Source organism: Vipera berus (assembly GCF_964194415.1).
Source record: "Vipera berus genome assembly, chromosome: 2".
Lineage (NCBI taxonomy): Eukaryota > Metazoa > Chordata > Lepidosauria > Squamata > Viperidae > Vipera > Vipera berus.
Window position 1 is genome coordinate 122,085,471 of NC_138203.1, and position 18,352 is coordinate 122,103,822.

Here is an 18,352-nt window from a genome sequence, read left to right on the forward strand (position 1 = left end):
TTTATTGGTTGCTATAAAAGGAGATCTTACAGCCATCAAAATGCAAACAAAGATATCAAAAGATTGAAAAATGCCTGGGCAACAACACTAACAATGATCTTGCAGAACTTAAATAGATGTATGAAATGACAGCAGGTGGGGGAGCTGGGTTTGTATGGAGCTTCCTGCATTGCTAACCCCTCTCCGAACAAATGATCAATATTGTTACACGGTACTGAAATTTAAGCTTAATTAATGGGGGGAATCAAGTTTTATTTGCTAAGAATAATTAACAGCAGGTCATACCACAAAGTTATGAATAGTTTTTCAAATTTATAAAATGTTAATATATAGCTTCCGATGCATTTTACACTGAGCTCAAAAAGGTTTAAGACAGAAAGGCTTGTGGGCTGCAAGTTGCATGCCAATTCCACCCTATTTGCCTATCCAGAGGTCTGTTGCAGTCTTATGAAGAACTTTCTCAGGCTTGGCATGATAATAGGTAATAGGTACTTTGCATAGATAATAGGTACTCTACATGTTTCATCTCAAAATTCCGGAGTAAATCCCTTCTTTCTTGTGGCCACTGGGAATCTTGTTTATCAGTCTGAAACAAGGATATAACTCATGCTTATGCTGCCCAAGCAACCAAGTCTATTACACTCCTTCTCACTGGTGACACGTACATATTGCTAACCCTAGCTTTGGTATGATGGTGCTTGGTAGAGCTCTGTTTTAGGGTTAGAATTCTCTTACAGTTTTAACTTTTGTAGATGTGACACAAAAGATGTTGAAACAAGAAACTGAATTAAATAGTTGTGGGTATTGGCTGTACAGGGAGCTGGATATTGTGCTATTGCTCTGTCCTTCAGTCTCATGAAAGGTCCTTCCCCACAGCCCAGTTAAAGTGCCAATCACCAGTCCTTGAAAACTGTACTAGTCTAAAATGTTCTGGCCCCGATGTGGATCTCTATCTGGTTGTACAGATCATGCTAAGGAAAGAGATTACTGGATTCCCCAGCTTTGCTTCCCTCCCCTCCCCTCCTCTCCTCTCCCCTCCCATCAAACATCACTAAAGTGGTAGGGAAATGTCCACCAATCACTGGGGAGAAAGTGAGCTTCTGCAGATAGCTAAACTGGAAGGTTTATCCATTGATCAAAACTCCTATTTTGTGCAAGGGCTTTTGCACAGGTTCAGAGGAAGCCCAGCTAACAGCTAACATCAGTTCTTCTGGAGTAATGGTGTTGTTCTGGAATAGTGCTAAACCTCATGTCAGAAAAAAAAGCCTAATCACTTGATATCCAGAAAAGCACTAAATCCATGTTCTTTAGATCAAACAAAAGCTGTCACTTGTGTATATGTGTGTGATGGTGGTGATGGGGAGTGGAGAAACACCATGGGGGAGCAAAGAAAGAAAACTATCTCTCCCCTCCCCACCCCAACCCCCCCCCCAAAAAAAAATAGGTGTATCCAAGTCTCTGAGCTGAAGATGGGCAGGAGAAGAGCCTGGTTGGGGGGGGGGGAACTGGACTATCAGCTGCCCAAATCAGAATGACTAAGTCAAATCCCAGGATCTTTAAGGGAGGAAGTATCCCTGCACCAAGATGGACCATAGCGCTGATCCTACCCTCTGCATCACCTTTCTGCCAAAGAATGATTGGGGAAGTGCATCAGATCATACTGTATCTTTTGGGATAATGGGGAAAACACATAACTAAGGATAACCTAAAGCTGCTGATAATGGGATAAAGCCACTTGAAGAAACAGCAGAAATCAGAGTTTTCTGGAGCACGTGTGTGCCACTCTGGCACATGAGGAAAGTGAGCAAATTTCAACATATTTTGTAAATCAGTACCCTCCTTAAAAAAAAGGAGCTTTAACAGCATTGCAAGCTGGCCCATCCCTCCACTGTGGCTCTCTCCACAAATCTGCAGTGCAATGATGGAGACAGTCTGCTGGAAAAAGTAAGATGTTATATGTACTTTGTGGTCCTACCAAGACTGAGAGGGTCCCCCCCACCCCCAGTTCTTGATGCCTTCCAGAGGAATCTGGAGCACTGCATACATTTTAAAGCACTTCCTCCATCTTGCTATCAGCTTTCTGGCATCCTTTCTCTACATTTCACAGCTACGTATATAGACTCCAACATAAATATACATATGGGCATTTATAGGAATGCTATCAGTGCTTAAAAAGGAAAGCAGAATCTCAAGCATTGTTAATAACAATTGCCCTGAGATGGAAATGCTGTGGTTTCACTAGAAAAATTGGAGAGTCAAGGCGGTACTTGCTTATTGGTGAAGAAATGGCCTTTCCTCTAATACTAGCAGGTATTGCTGCGTGCCTCTGATTGGTAATTTCCCAAATCCTTCTTCAAGCTGTGATCATAGGAGCAAAAGATACAAAACCAAGCCTAAGAAGGTATGTGGGCATATAATCCAGCAGCGTTTTCTTGGCTCCCCGTCTCTCTTGCTATTTAAATGACGCATACAATTGATTCAAGTCCCACTGCTATTGTGGGAATGTGTGTTGAGTGTGAAGATGAAAAGTTATTATTATTATTATTATTATTATTATTATTATTATTATTATTATTATTATTATTATTATTATTTATTAAATTTGTATACCGCCCTTCTCCCGAAGGACTCAGGGCGGTTAACAGGGCATATATAAATAACAATACAAAAATTAAAAAGAGATTAAACAAATGCCCAATTAAAAATTACAATAACAATAAAAACAATAAAAGACCCATTAAAAAACCCTAATATTCCCCATCAGGCCAGACCAGCTAATTCAAATAAGTGGGTCTTCAGCCCGCGCCGGAAGGAGCGAAGGTCCGATGCCATCCGGAGCTCAACCGGCAGTTGGTTCCATAACGCCGGAGCGCCCACAGAGAAGGCCCTCCCCCTGGGGGCCACCAGTCGACATTCCCTGACCGGAGGCACCCTGAGGAGGCCCTCTCTGTGGGCACGCACAGGGCGGAGGGGAGTTGACGCCGGCAGCAGGTGGTCCTTGAGGTACCCCGGACCCATGCCATGTAAGGACTTGAAGATCATAACCAAAACCTTGAACCTCACCCGGAAGACAACTGGTAACCAATGTAGCTCGCGGAGCAAAGGTGTAACATGGGAGTACCGGGAAACTCCCAAGACAACTCTCGCGGCCGCATTCTGGAGTTAAGTTAAGGAACTTTGGTTCCTAGGTTATATATCTTGCAAGTATATTCAGCATTATATACATATACGTATACGTATACGTATACATATACGTATACATATACATATACAGACTTCCATCCTTCCGAGGTAGGCAAAATGAGGACCCAGATTGTTGGGGGCAATTAAGCTGACTTTGTAATAATGCCGCTTGGTGTGTGTGTGAAAGCCCTAATAAGCAGGCATATACATAGAATGAAGGCTACTGCTAAGCTTGTAAGCCGCCCTGAGTCTTCGGAGAAGGGCGGGATATAAATGGAATTAAAATAAAAAATAAAATAAAAAATAAAATATACATATACATATACATATACATATACGTGTATACGTGTATACGTGTATACGTGTATACGTGTATATGTGTATATATGTATATGTATAACTCAGCTTTAAAAAAACTCAGTTTTAAAGAAAAAATTAAGTCACCAGTGGTTTAAAACAATTTTGCCTCTAATGCCAAGCAGTATGATTTTAATCTACTTGTTTCCCTTTATGCAGTTTTCAGCGTGTCCATTTAGTGTCCTGCCCCCCAAAAATAAGTATTGTAAATAATATTTGCTACAAGAGGACACAAGGGGGCATACAATTCCATCAAATGGACATGTTCTGATTGATGTTTATGGATATAAATGTAAAATAACTGCTATAATTTATATAGAAATAGAAAAAAATCTTATCTAAGTGAAGCCTGAGCAGATGATTAGTGGCCCCACTCAATTTGTTGACCAAGGATGAACTATTGATGGGCAAACTCAAAGCATGCTGTGTTCTTCCTTTTGTACGTGTTTTAAAATACCATTATAATAAAGGTGGACAACCCTTCAAGTAAAGATTATTTTAGGTTATTATCTTAAACATTTTTAAAGAAGAATACAAACAAGGAAGGATAAACGAGATGTTTTTAAAAAAGTACAAATAGTGAGATGAATAAATAAAAGGATCTAAAATGTCATAGGAAATAGAATTTTCTTATATATCCTTAATTACCTTAGCAACTATAAAATGTATTAAATCATTATTAAAAGGAAAAATTAAGAGTCACTATTAAGCTTTGTGTTAAGGATACCTGGCTAACACATTGTAAATCACCAACTAAAATTATAAGTTATAATCAATTAGTACTAGGCATCCAATTTCTCATGAATTTGAAATATAGGCTCCATATGTAGAAAATCCCAAATTTGAGGTTTGGTATATAGCTGCATATTAAATTATAATCTAAGCATAGTTTCCAATTATTTAAATTGGAAGCAGTAACTGTGAGAGGGATCTTCGAGTCCTAGTGGACAATCACTTCAATATGAGCCAGCAGTGTGCTGCAGCTGCCAAAAAAGCCAACACAGTGCTAGGCTTCGTTAACAGAGGGATAGAATCGAGATCACGTGAAGTGTTAATACCACTTTACAATGCCTTGGTAAGGCCACACTTGGAATACTGCATCCAGTTTTGGTTACCACGATGTAAAAAAGATGTTGAGACTCTAGAAAGAGTACAGAGAAGAGCAACAAAGATGATTGGGGGACTGGAGGCTAAAACATATAAGGAATGGTGGCTGGAATTGGGCATGTCTAGTTTAATGAAAAGAAGGATTGGGGTGACATGATAGCAGTATTCCAATATCTCAGGGGCTGCCACAAAGAAGAGGGAGCCAAGCTATTCTCCAAAGCACCTGAAAGCAGGACAAGAAGCAATGGATGGAAACTAGTCAAGGAGAGAAGCAACCTAGAACTAAGGAGAAACTTCCTGACAGTTAGAACAATTAACCAGTGGAACAACCTGCCTCCAGAGGTGGTGAATGCTCCAACACTGGAAATTTTTAAGAAGAGACTGGACAGCCATTTGTCTGAAATGGTATAGGATTTCCTGCCTGCGCAGAAGATTGGACTAGATGACCTCCAAGGTCCCTTCCAACTTTATTATTATTATTATTATTATTATTATTATTATTATTATTATTATTATTATTATTATTATTATTATTATTATTATTTTTATTATATATTTAACCTTCCCTTACCTGTGACATGCTTTTAATTTTGCATTTTTTTCACAGTATGGCTGAGTGTTGCTTGAGGGAGGGTTCAATAAAGATGTAAAATCTCGACTTTGGCAGAAGAAAAATTAAGCACCCTTTCCTCCCAACACGATGATCCATTCTCACATTTGCTTTAAAATTAAATCAATGAAGCTATAGCTTTCCGATATCAAGCCCCTTTGATCCTTAATGACTATTGCTTACTTTTCTGGGATGAAGATTAAAAGATGCGTGGAGCAATTCTCAACTGTGGAAGAAGCCAATGGCAAAAAAGAAAAAAAAATCCTTAGCTCTGCATTAGCTGATTTTGCATTTTACTACCCTACTGTTCTTGCCTGAGAGGAAAAGGAATGTATTATACCAGTAGTTGATTAGGATTGTTTTTGGTTCAGATTTGAGATCAAGGCTAAGCAGGTATTTGAAACATCTGACACTATCAAGAGCGAACTTCTGGAAGCTCCACTGACACATCTGCATTATTCAGCAGAAACTGCATTCTTTGGTAATCCTGTTAACGTGTTCCACTAACTTCAGCTAGAGTGCCTTTTAAATTGATATATATATAGAATGTCACAATAAAACTGCTATCCAATGCATTCTTGCTGAGAAATAAACTCCAGTCAAATCAAATCAATCCTTAATTCCAAGGAAATCTGAAAAGAAATAGACTTTACAGGCATGGTTTTATATTCACTTAGCTGATTGAATTTGATCTGACTTTTGTATTAACTTGCCTATGATTGCACTATTATTTTCCTTTTGGGAACAGTGGCACAGTATCATTTCATTGACATGTGTAGTACACAGATTGTTGGCTTCTAATTCCTTGTACCCACAATGAACATGGTACTCACACTGCCAAGTATTCAACATCAATTAACTTTTCCCCCCAGCACTGAGATGGATCTTTACAATGAAGATCAGAAATGCCATGATGTCTATATGGGTTCAATAATTGTAGCCCAATAAAGGATATAATAGAATGATATTTCTTGGCAAATAATTGAAAACTATACTTGAATATACTTTTTATCTGTATTTTGTCTGACATCTTTTATTGGAGATGTGGTAAGAAACATATTCTTATTGAAATACATACAGATGTGCACATAGTCAAACTATGTAGGATGGCTATAAAAACATTAGTACATCTGGTTTATCTCAATTGTCATCTGCTCATAGTTATTTACAATGCATACAACAAATGAGAGAAACAACCTGAAAATCAAATTCAGCTTTGTATCATAAAAAGAGAAACGACAGCTCTATTTCTATTAGTTGTATGCATTTTTTAAATTTGGTTCCTCAAGCAAATGGCTTTTGTATCACTGTGCTTTCCCTCTGACTGGAATTCAAATCAGGGACCTACTGAAGTGTTCTGGTATTTGTTGAACAAAATTGGAGAATTCTGAATAAAAACTATTCCCTTACAATCATGAAACTTTTAAGATCTCTGGAGAAAAGTAAAGATGTGCTGAACTTCACATCCTTCAATAGTCATGAGAGAGAATCTCAGTTTCACTGACTCTGGAGATCGGTGACCTATTTGACATTCAAAAACAAAATCTCCTCCAACTGAGCTCAACTCCTGGTGACTTCATGGTTTTGACAATAACAATTTCTAGCAACAATACTGAAGTAGTAGTTCACTATTGCTTCCTCTGGAATTTCCAACTTCTCTTTTGAGTATATAAGAGCCTTGGTGGAGCAGTGGGCTAATGCCTCCTTAAGTAACACCAGCTGCCTGCAATTAGTGCAGGTTCGAGTCCCACCAGGCTCAAGGTTGACTCAGCCTTCCATCCTTCCGAGGTAGGTAAAATGAGGACCCAGATTGTTGGGGGCAATTAAGCTGACTTTGTAATAATGCCGCTTGGGGTCTGTGTGAAAGCCCTAATAAGCAGGCATATACATAGAATGAAGGCTACTGCTAAGCTTGTAAGCCGCCCTGAGTCTTCGGAGAAGGGCGGGATATAAATGGAGTTAAAATAATAATAATAAAAAAATAACCCTGAGATTTCCTGGTAGTCACCCATTACTCATTAATTAATTAATATAATTAACATTGTGCCTACAGAGCTGTAAATATATGTCTTTGAAGGGGGCAGATAGGAACCTGTACCAATTAAATTGTTCCTAGTAAAATCACTGACCCAGCTTTTCTACAGTGCCCAGTTGGGCCCCTATTTCAATTACATTTGAATTGGCCCAGACCAGAAAATAGCAGCACCTTTATAGCCATCCAGATGCACCCAAATACATTCCTAGATGCAGAAGACTGAAACCAGACCTTGAATAACAATTTTCAGTTTCTAGCTAAAGCTAAGCACTTTCCCACTTGCTTTGTTCCATACAAGCCACAACTTTAAAGCTATGCCTCCTTGGCCTTTGCCTGAATATTTCATTCTCCATAAAAAGCAACCAGCAGTAATGTCCTTATAGCCACGCATAGAAGATGTAAATCTTTAACAAGAAATTAATTCCCAAATGGGAGGAGACAGACTCATCTGGCCCAGAGGGAAACCTGCCAGCCATCTCTTTGTGATTGCATTCCCTAAAATAGGATTGACTTGCTTGTTTTGGCAGTCCGACAGAGTAGATTTAGTAACATCCCTCTCAGGGAGTTCACCAATCACTGAAATTAGAAACCCTAGGGCAGGGCTTTTCAACCTTTTCACCCATTGTACCACTTTTAGGATATGGCAACATTCAAGTACCACCGGTTGCCTAGCAAGGTGTCAAAAACTTGATGACCCCCCCACCACCAAAAAAAAGGAAAAAAGTGATGAAGTACAGGTAGTCCTCGACTTACAACAGTTCGCTTAGTGACTGAAGTTACAACGGCACTGAAAAAAGTGCCCCCCAAGCCACAGCCGAGCAGGACACCTGCCTGCCCGCCCGGTGGCGCTCTTCCTCCTGTCCGAGGTTTTCATTGTTGTGAGCATTTCTGTTGAGGATTGGCAGCAGGGGTGGGGTGGGGGTGTTTGGTTTTTATTCCCCCCGTCTGCTGGGTGGTTGCAGCAGGTTTTGGTCACTTCACATGACCCTGGGATACTGTGACCGTCATAAATATGAATCAGTTGCCAAGCATCTGAATGTAAATCACAAGACCCTGGAGATGCTGCAACATTCCAGCTGATTGATGCTTCTTCTGGGCTCAGAAGTGCCAGGATCAGTGCTGAGCTACAGCTGGAGCCTGGCGCTGATCCTGACACTTCCACTGAGCCCTGACAGCCCTGCAGCTCCAGCCATCTCTAGCTCAGGCTTGTGCGGTGCTGCCACCGGTTCAGCTCATTGCCCTCCCCCGCTACCACTTTTCTAGGATGATCGCATACCACCTGACAGGTGCCAATGTACCACAGGTGGTACCCATACCACTGGTTGAAAAGCCCTGCCCTAGGGCAGGGGTAGGCAACCCTGGCTTTTTTATGACTCGTCGACTTTAATTCAGGAATTCTGGGAGTTGAAGTCCACGAGTCATAAAAGAGCCAAGGTTGCCTACCCCTGCCCTAGGGAATGTCCCTTTTTTATTGTAATTTGCATAGGGATTTTAAATTAAATTAAAAATCTTAATTACAGCCTAGCAAAATCAAACATTTACAAATAATAAAGCACTAACAGACCAGGTAGTCCTCATTTAGTGACTGCTTCAGACAGCAACCATTCACTGTTATGACAGTGATAAAAAAGTAAATTGGTGACCAATTCTAGCATTTAGTATCTTCTCAGGTCTGTAAAGCAAAGGAAGACTGAAGTAAGATCATAAGCACAGCTGTAGTTTCACTTAATGACCACTTTGCTTAACAGACAAATGTCTGAAGGCATTTGGATGTCTTAGGTATAAAATCTAAGTAACAAAGGGCCCAGGATCCAGTAAAAAATTATCTGGATGCACAACCTGGATCATTTCCTGAATGGATGCACAACCGTTCATTTCCTACATGGATGAGGTTTACGAGAATGTTTCAATACAGAGGTTTATAGTTTGCAGGGTTATTAAAAGAATCCCTTTTAATGAACTGTTCAGAAACAGAGCACTTGCCTTGGAATGGATCTTTGAAGCTGAAGAAGCTGCTGGATTTCCTGCCTTGCAGTGGACAGATCTAAAGCTTTTCTGGGATTATTTTTTCCCCTCTGAGTGCCTATTCTGCATTTTTATTCTTGTTTGTTGAACATTTAAAAGAAAACAAAACAAAAAAAGCCAAACACAAGTAAATAGACAAGCAATGTAGAAGCACCAGAAGAATAAAGTACACATTTTCAAAATAACATTTAATTTAGAAGTAAATCTTGTATCATTTGAAAACTACAAATCATCATTAACATCAAATTAATGTATAGGTATCCATGACAGTAATCAGCAGAGTATGAAATTTAAGGTGAAAAATTACAATCTGCACTAGTCAATAAACAATGACATCTCTTGGGACCCTGGAAATGTGCCTTTTCTGTCACTGTGCCTGGCCTCTGGAACAGCATTCCCCCATGGACCTCACACTGATGTTATTCAAAAAAATCTTTGAAAACCTTACCTCAGACCTTGGGTTAAGAGGGCTGCCAAACCCCCATAGGATTTTGTTTGTTGGGATTTATTTATTTTTTGGCCAAATGCAAGTTGATTGTGTTTCTTACTGATTTACTATTTTATTACCTTTTAATGTAGTAAGCCACTAACACTCTACCGAAGTTGGACAGCCTTTAAATCAAATCAAATCCATCTATCAGAAATCTATCCTTGTTTAACTAATCATCCATGATTTAACATTAAGAGAAATGCAAGCTTGGCTGTGATATACGTCCTGGGTGGTATTATAGTCCAAAAATGGCTCCAATGTTAAATTCTGTGTTAGATTTATTTTTTTAAACATGGGATTATTTTATCAAGGCACATTACCCACAGCTTAATTTACCATTCTTCAACTAAATAAATTGTATGGATTTTCCAAGGAGAAGCAAATATAAAGCTAGGTTGGTATACTCTGTAGAAATATAAGGTTTAGCGACATTTAATAGAAGGGTGACAGGTTACAAAAGAATTCAACTTTTGGAATCGCTGGGTTTTACTACGTTGACAAAAGCCTGCCTGCTCAGTACCAGAGAAGGATGTCATTTTGATTTTTTTTTCCACTTTGAACACTCCCCACCCCCAAATTCTCCAGCCTTTTGCTATTGCCTTGTAATGGTTCAGAGATTTGCAAGCTGCTTGATATGTCAAGGGGCAAGAAAGTATGCTGTATGAATACTGATTGTACGTTTGACACCCACCTGAAGGGCAAGATCTTTCCAACCAAAAAGGATGGGGGAATGAAAGAACCAAATATTGACTTTCTCGGGTTCTTCAATTCTGTTGCCCATATTAAATTCCTTGCATATATATCCTTGAATAAGTGAAGAACAGCACTCTCCTCTGCTTAGAGCCCACTCCGTATGATATTTAACGACACTAAATTGCTGTATTTGCAACGAACCCTTCGCAAGCAATTTGTGAGGGCCAAATGATATTGAACGGATGCAGATTTTAAAACCTTAAAGGAAATCGTACTCTATTTCCTTTAAAACTCCTAACTAATGGATTTGATTTTAAGCACAAGAGGATGAAGGTTATAGAGCTCCACTTCAATTGGCTGTTTTCCCTCCTGCAGTGAGTCTTCGGCTTTTGTCTACAAACTGTTTTTATCCTTGCAGGACTCACTTCTACTGCTGGAACTTGAGGAGGGGGGGAAAAAGAAAAATAACCTCAGCAACCTGGGAAGGAAGAGGGGGGGGGAAGCAACGAAAGGGAGGGGGTACTGGAGCAACTCTTTTCTTCTCTGCTTTAACCCCTCTCACGACTTCCCTCTTAAATATATCACTGCTTGACTAAGGATGCATTTAAGGATGCAGATCTAGGGCTATTGCTATTTATGTTATATTTTACCACTGCTCTTGGAAATCAAGATGCCATAAATGGTGGGTCACCCCTAATTTTATCCCTACATACAAGAACAAGCCAGCACAGTAGGTTAGGCTGAGTGATTTATTTATTTATTTCCAGAGTGGTTGGTTAGGTTGGTAACTAGTCTTTCCTTCAGCAGCTCCAGGTGGTGTACTGTAACTTCTCTCCCCCCCCCACCCCCTCTTTCAGCCCATTTCTTGGGCTGAAAGAGAGTGGCTGATTCAAAAATCACCCAGGGAGTTCCTGTGGCTGACAATTGACTAGAAACTGAGTCTCTTCAGGACCAGTTCATCATGTTAAGCATTATATCATCCTAGCTTCCTTCTGCATAATGCTGCCGTGCTAAAGCTGACACCGTCTAGATTAATGGGACTAGAGTGCCTCCCATCCAGAGCTCAGAACAGATGCTTTTTTGGTCCACTTGGGAGGATGCTAGGTTGGTAAGGATGATGTAAATCCTAAAATAAAGACCTCAGTATTTATTCCTTTTCCCCCAAATGTGCACACACACTAACAAACATACACACCGGCAGTCCCTAGTCAGATAACCAAACATGTTGTAATTGGGGAAGATTAAATGAGAAAACATTAAATGGCGGGAAGATTATAATGGCTATAATTTCTGGTCTTTGGGGCTCTTTCACCCTTTTGGTGACTAGGGCAGATGAGGCTCCCTATTTCTCCTGACCGGCACAGCCGCCTCCCATGCGTGATGCAGCGATGCTCTCTTGAGAAGGTGCCATGAAATGGGGTGAAGGCTGCTTGAATCAACACCTCCCGCCTCAGAGGTTTGAAGTGCCTCAACAATAGCCGTGAGTTTAGGGGAGCCGTAGGTTCAGCCAGCGAGTGAACTTTGGGAAAGGAATTCCATGACAAACCATTCTGCCTTTCATAACCCCATTACTTCTTTGCACAGGCTGCTCTTTCTCTGCTCTTCATCAGCTCCGGCCTGTCACAATGAATCAAAGAATCAATTTACCTCTCGACTCACTCCATGCCTGGAATCATTTATGAGATGTTGTGGGGGAACCCTGGGGCAAGCATTGCAGTAACAAATGTTTCCCCTTTCTCTTTGCTTACCCTCTCTAATCCCTGCCTTATTTCGGACCCATTCCCAGGGCTGGCATCAGCTGGGGGGAAAGGAAGAATCCTGGCTCACATACACCTTCCCTAACCTTATCTGAAGCTTGGAGGAGTTTTGTTTTGAGCTGAAAAATATTGTAATAGAAATTAACTGACAAATTGAAAACCGATATAGCAGCGCTAATAACGACAGTAATACACTGGAAAATTCCCAATAAAGAATATTAATATATAAAGCAACTTCAGCCCTGTTATATGTTATTAAATCTAGGTCATATGGAATGACAGTGTTCTCTCTTGCCATTTTTACAGTATATGGATATTTGCAAGGTTAACAGAGAATAGATCTCTTGAACTCGCTCTTTAACATCTAAAGGTTTGCTTTTTTCCAGCTATGAAAGATAATCCTCTTAGTAGATACAAGGACTCTCTTGAGCCAGTGTTCTTCAGGAAATGTCAAATCCAACATTTTTGGACTCTTAAGAAATACGGGCAGTCTGGTCCAGCATGTCTGGAGAACTCGCGTGGTGGGTGAAGGGCAATCTCTGTGAATTTGTCTAACTTCCAAAGAAACCACAGCATGTTTACGAAGCAACCAAGCAAACTCTTCTCAGATGTATTCCTATTGCTTGGTTTGGAGGCAGGTTCTTGCAGGTGACTGGGCTGTTGTGAAATTGTCTTCCCCTGCCTTGGGGGAGGAGGGAAGGTTAAACAGAGAGAACAATGGCAGACAGGGAGAAAATGACCCTGCTGGGTTTCCCCTGCCTATCTTCACACTAGTTATCGGACCGTCCTTTCTGCCTTATAGCCTATACTTGCAGTCCTTAATAACCTTTGCTAGGGGTCAAGGATACTAGTATTTCATACTACCTGGTTGATGCTTATGTATTTCTTGGTTAGATTTTTATTTCCTCTTTTGTTCAGATGTGCAAGGAAGGTTGCACATATCCCCCTCCTCTGTGTGTGTGTGTGTTTGTGGGAGGTGACTTTGGTATCTTTTGTTCTGTTGCCATTGATAGCCCGTTTCTGGTTTAGAAATTAAGTCCCTAAAGGAAAGTACTTGGATGGAATGTGGGGAAGAGGAAGAGCAACATGGAGAACTGGTTAACAAAGGGACAAATGGTCTTTTTAACTAAATAACCAAAAAGTGAGCTTTAAACAAATTCATATAACTTCTCCTTTCTGCTGGCACCGAAAACCTTTAGCCCTGCCTCCCTAACAGATGGAGGTTTTGGCAAGCAGTCTGGGGCTCTCAGTATCCCTCAGACCCATTTTTCCATGCATAGTTCCTTTCTTTGCAGTTGCCCCATCCTCCTGAAATATAAACTGGGAGTTGGTGCTCCCCATTTTCATGATTTGATTGGCAGTTCCACCATTCAATCACAGGCGTACATAACATTTATCTCTCTCATTTTCGCCCAGCAATAGCCCTGTGAGGTAGGTTGGCCTTAGAAATTCAAGGCCTCACTACTAGACTGGATGGTTGCCGTGCAACGCTCTGTCTTTTGTTTCGTTTTGTTATAGTGTCGTAATCCTAGTGTTAGAAATTCTGAGCTTAAATGCAGGACATGTCCAACAGTATACAGTTAGTCCTCGACTTATCACCACAACTGAGCCCAGAATTTCTGCTGATAAGTGAGACAGCTGTCAACTGAATTTTGTCCCATTTTACGCCCTTTCTTGCCACAGTTGTTAAGTGAATCTGGCTTACCCCGTTGACTTTGCTTGTCAGGTCACAAAAAGTGATCACATGACGCCAGGGCAGGGCAACCATCGTAAATATGAGCCAGTTGCCAAATATCTGAATTTTGATCACGTGACCATGGGAATGCTTCAACGGTTGTATGAAAAATGGTCATAAGTCACTTTTTTCCAGTGGTGTTCGTTAAATGAAGACTACCTGTAACTCGAAGACTACCTGTACTGATTGCTACAGAAAATAGGACATTAGAACAGCCCTTACCCAGTGGGAAGCATTAATGGGGGTGGGTATAATTAATGAATGGAGCCAGAAAACAGCCCCATCTATCAGCTTCCTATTTTATTTTATTTTTTACCTCCCTTTCTATGGCTAACACTCCATCTTACGCCTTTTTGCCATTTTCACCTGTGGGCTGTGGCGGCTAACAATTTTGATATTGGGCACACGGATAGAGTGAATACCTGGAGCGGCTAATTTATATTTGTTATGGAATTTGTTGTGCAGAGGTCTCCTTGTGCTACCAAAGAGTTGCACAGACAAGGAAGGGCACTGAGAGCAGTAAAAGTCACACACAGAAATACACTGAGTTCTAAAAGCAAAAAGTATTTTACTTTGAGGTGGTGTAAAAACAAAAATGCACAGTCAAAAATAAACAGTCCAAGTCATACACAATAGCAACAGTCCAAGGAGTAATCCAAACTACAAAGTCTTCTTACCGGTCCAGAGGTCAATACACAGTTCAGGTTTACAACAGTAGTAAACCAACAGCAGAGCAAAAACAGTAATAGTAGAGATCAGTGAATTCAGAGAGAGAAAGAAGCTACGTTCCTAGCTTCCTCTTATGGCCATGAGAACACTTACACACCCATTGGCCAATTAACAACTTAAAGCCATAGCATTATGGTTAATATATTTTCAACCCAACATTGTAGGCTAACACCATATGCCTAACATTCTCCCCTTTGGGTAGAATAATATATAACTCTTACAATCTTATGCACATTCTTTCACAATTAGCATTGTGTTTCACAGCACTTTGTACCTTCGTAAAATGGTCTGCAATATTTACATCAGATGGACAATACTCTAACTGTATTAATTTATCTTTGACACATTGTCTGACATTTAAATAACGAAGATCAGTATGTTTAGATCTTGTTCTTACTGCAGCATTATTAGCCATCTTTATTGCAGCTTGATTGTCCTCATACACAATGAATGGATCATTTACATTTAAACCCATATCTAACAATAATTGTTTGTACACTAGCAGTTCTGTACATAACACTGATAGACATGAAAATTCAGCCTCCATTGTAGATAAGCTTATGTGTTTTTGTCTAATGGACTTCCATCCAATTAAAGAATCACCCAACATTACAGCCAACCCTGAGGTAGATTTACGACTGTTTGTATCAGAGGCAAAACTCGCATCTGCATATGCAGTAAGGATTAACTCACGATTTGGCTCTAGATATAACGAGTAGTGAATAGTTTGCTTCAAATACCTTAATACTCGTTTAGCTGATTGCCAGTGTCTAACAGTAGGATTATTGTTGTACCTAGCCAATTGATTTACACAGTAAGAAATATCAGGTCTAGTCCAATTACTCAGATACATAAGACTTCCTATCAAAGATTGGTACATAGTCTTATCAAATACAGGACTCTCAACATTAGTGTCCTTAAAATCCATAGCCATCGGAGTTTTAGCTGGTTTACACATTTCCATATTGTATCTCTTTAATAACTGAGATATTTTACTGGCTTGTGAAATCTTAAAACCCCTATTCGTTTTCACAATATCTAACCCCAAATAGTGGCTAATTTTCCCAAGATTTCTAATTGTGAATTTATTTTGCAATCTTGAAATGATAGTTTGTGCTTCTAACTCAGTTTTTGTTATTATTGCAATATCATCTGTGAATAATAAAATAAAAGATAATGCTCCGTTGTGTTCCCTTCTAAACAAACAAGGATCAGCATTACTGGCTACAAAACCTAATGCACTTAACTCATTAACTATACATTTGTTCCACTCATAGCCTGATTGTTTCAATCCATAGAGGCTTTTCTTTAATTCCCAACAATCATGGTCTCTATCATTGGTCAATCCTGGTGGTAGTCTTAAATAAATAGTATGTTGCAATGGAGCATGTAGATATGCAGTTTCAACATCTACATGGTTAACCATATATTGGTTTTTAGCTGCCCATACTAAAGCTGCTCTTAAAGTAGTTGCCCTTAGACTGGGTGCAAACACTTCGTCATAATCCTCAGTAGTTTGGGCAAAACCTTGTGCAACCAAACGTGCCTTATGGGTTATAGTTCCATCTACACCCTTCTTTATTTTATATATCCATTTACAACCTATAGCTTGCTCACCAGGTGGCAGTTTTGCTTTCTGATAAACCTTAAGATTCTGCAAAGACTTCAACTCCCTGTTCATTGCAGCTTTCCATGATGCTTGTTCCTTTTCAGGATACATCCTGATCTCATCATAGTTAGATGGCTCTACACTAACTTGACATACTATACTAGCTTCATAGCGATCAGGTGGATGTCTGATACGCATTGAACGCCAAGGAATTACAGGGCTTTGAATTTCTGTCTCCTTTCCTTCCTCTGATTCCTCTATTATCTCCCCTATCTCCTCTTCATCTTTTATATTTACAGGAGATGTATTATCATTACTAGTTACGTTATCAGAGGAGTCCTCAAACACTAGAGGATCAGTATTAACAGTTACTTGCTCTAACCTATCCCAACCAACGTGCTCAAGGAATTTTGCACATGCACTGTTATATACATTAGTTGTGCCTCGTTCCCAGAAACGATAGGATCTGTGGTTAGCTTCGTAACCTACGAAGTATAATTGCCTAGCCCTATGTTGGCCTTTACTCCTGAGTTGTGCAGGAATGTGGACCCAAGCTGGGGTGCCAAACGTGTGCAGGTAATCAAGGTTTGGTCTTCTACCATGCCATATAGTATATGGTATTTTACCAGTAGAAGTATTAACAACTATATTCAGAACATGGTTTGCACATTTTGCTGCCTCCCCCCACAGTCTATCTGTTAAGCCAGAATCTCTTAACATGGTTCTAATCATGGCTTGTAACGTTTGCCCACGTCTCTCAACAAAAGCATTATGTTGAGGCCTATAAGGGGCTGAATGTTTATGCTCAATACCAGCAGATTCTAGCATATCAACAAAGCGCTTGTTTGTAAATTCAGTACCATTATCAGTAATTATGCACTGAACCTTTCTCTTTGTTTTTCTCTCCACAAACCTCAGCCAGTTTGCAAATTGTTGGAAAGTGTCTGCCTTTGACTTAAGCAGATAACAAAAACCATATCTAGAGTAGTGGTCCAATATACTTAAAATATAACATGACCCTCCTAAACTTGGTTTCATGGGTCCAATTAACTCAGCAAACACAACTTCCAAAGGTACAGTTGTTTTGAAGCCGTTTATCCTGTTTGCAGGAGTTGCCTTGCTCTTTTCCTGATTACAGGCATTGCAATTCAAATACTTACTACATGGCTTCAGTTTAACTCCTTCTACTAATTCCACTGTTTTACGTAGTGAGTTAAAGTTTACATGCCCTAACCGCCTATGCAATAAATGTATACATTCATCATGTGGCTTCTTGTTCTCACATATTGAGTTAGCTTTAACTGTACTAACCTGGTTACTTGTGAGAACGAATAAACCATTTTTCAAATTAGCAGTTACACAGGTTCCATTCCTCTCAATAGTGCATTGCTCCCCTCTGAATGTTACCACAAACCCAACTTTAACCAATTCCCTTACAGATAACAGGTTGAATCTTAGCTTAGGTATATATAACATAGGTAACTGTTCATCAATGCATGGACAATAGGAATTACCTTCACCAGAGGCCTTCATCCTCCAACCATTGGCCAGTGAAACATATTGGTTGCTGTTTTTCATATTAACAAACCTCTTTTTCACTTTAGTAATGCATTGTGAAGCCCCACTATCAACAACCCACAATTCATTATTTCTGGATGTTGATTCACCAGAAATAGCCAAACCAATGCCCTTCTTAGCCTTCCCACTGCTATTCACATTCTGTTTTTTACCCTTTCTACAGAATTTGGCTATATGCCCTCTAGCCCCACAAGAATAACATTTCTTGACGTTGTAAGCAGTGGTGAATTGCTGCTTCTCTCGTGGCTGTGTCTCTCTCAGCTGGTCTCTGTCACGCCTCCTTCTGGACTCTTCCAGCAGTCTCCCAGTAATGTTAGTCAATGTCAGTTCCTCTCTGGTCAGGACTTCCAAAGAAGAAACATATCCATCATAACTCTCATCCAAAGATGACAGAATAATGTAGACCTGATGCAACTCTGAAAAAATCAGCTCCTTTTCATGAAG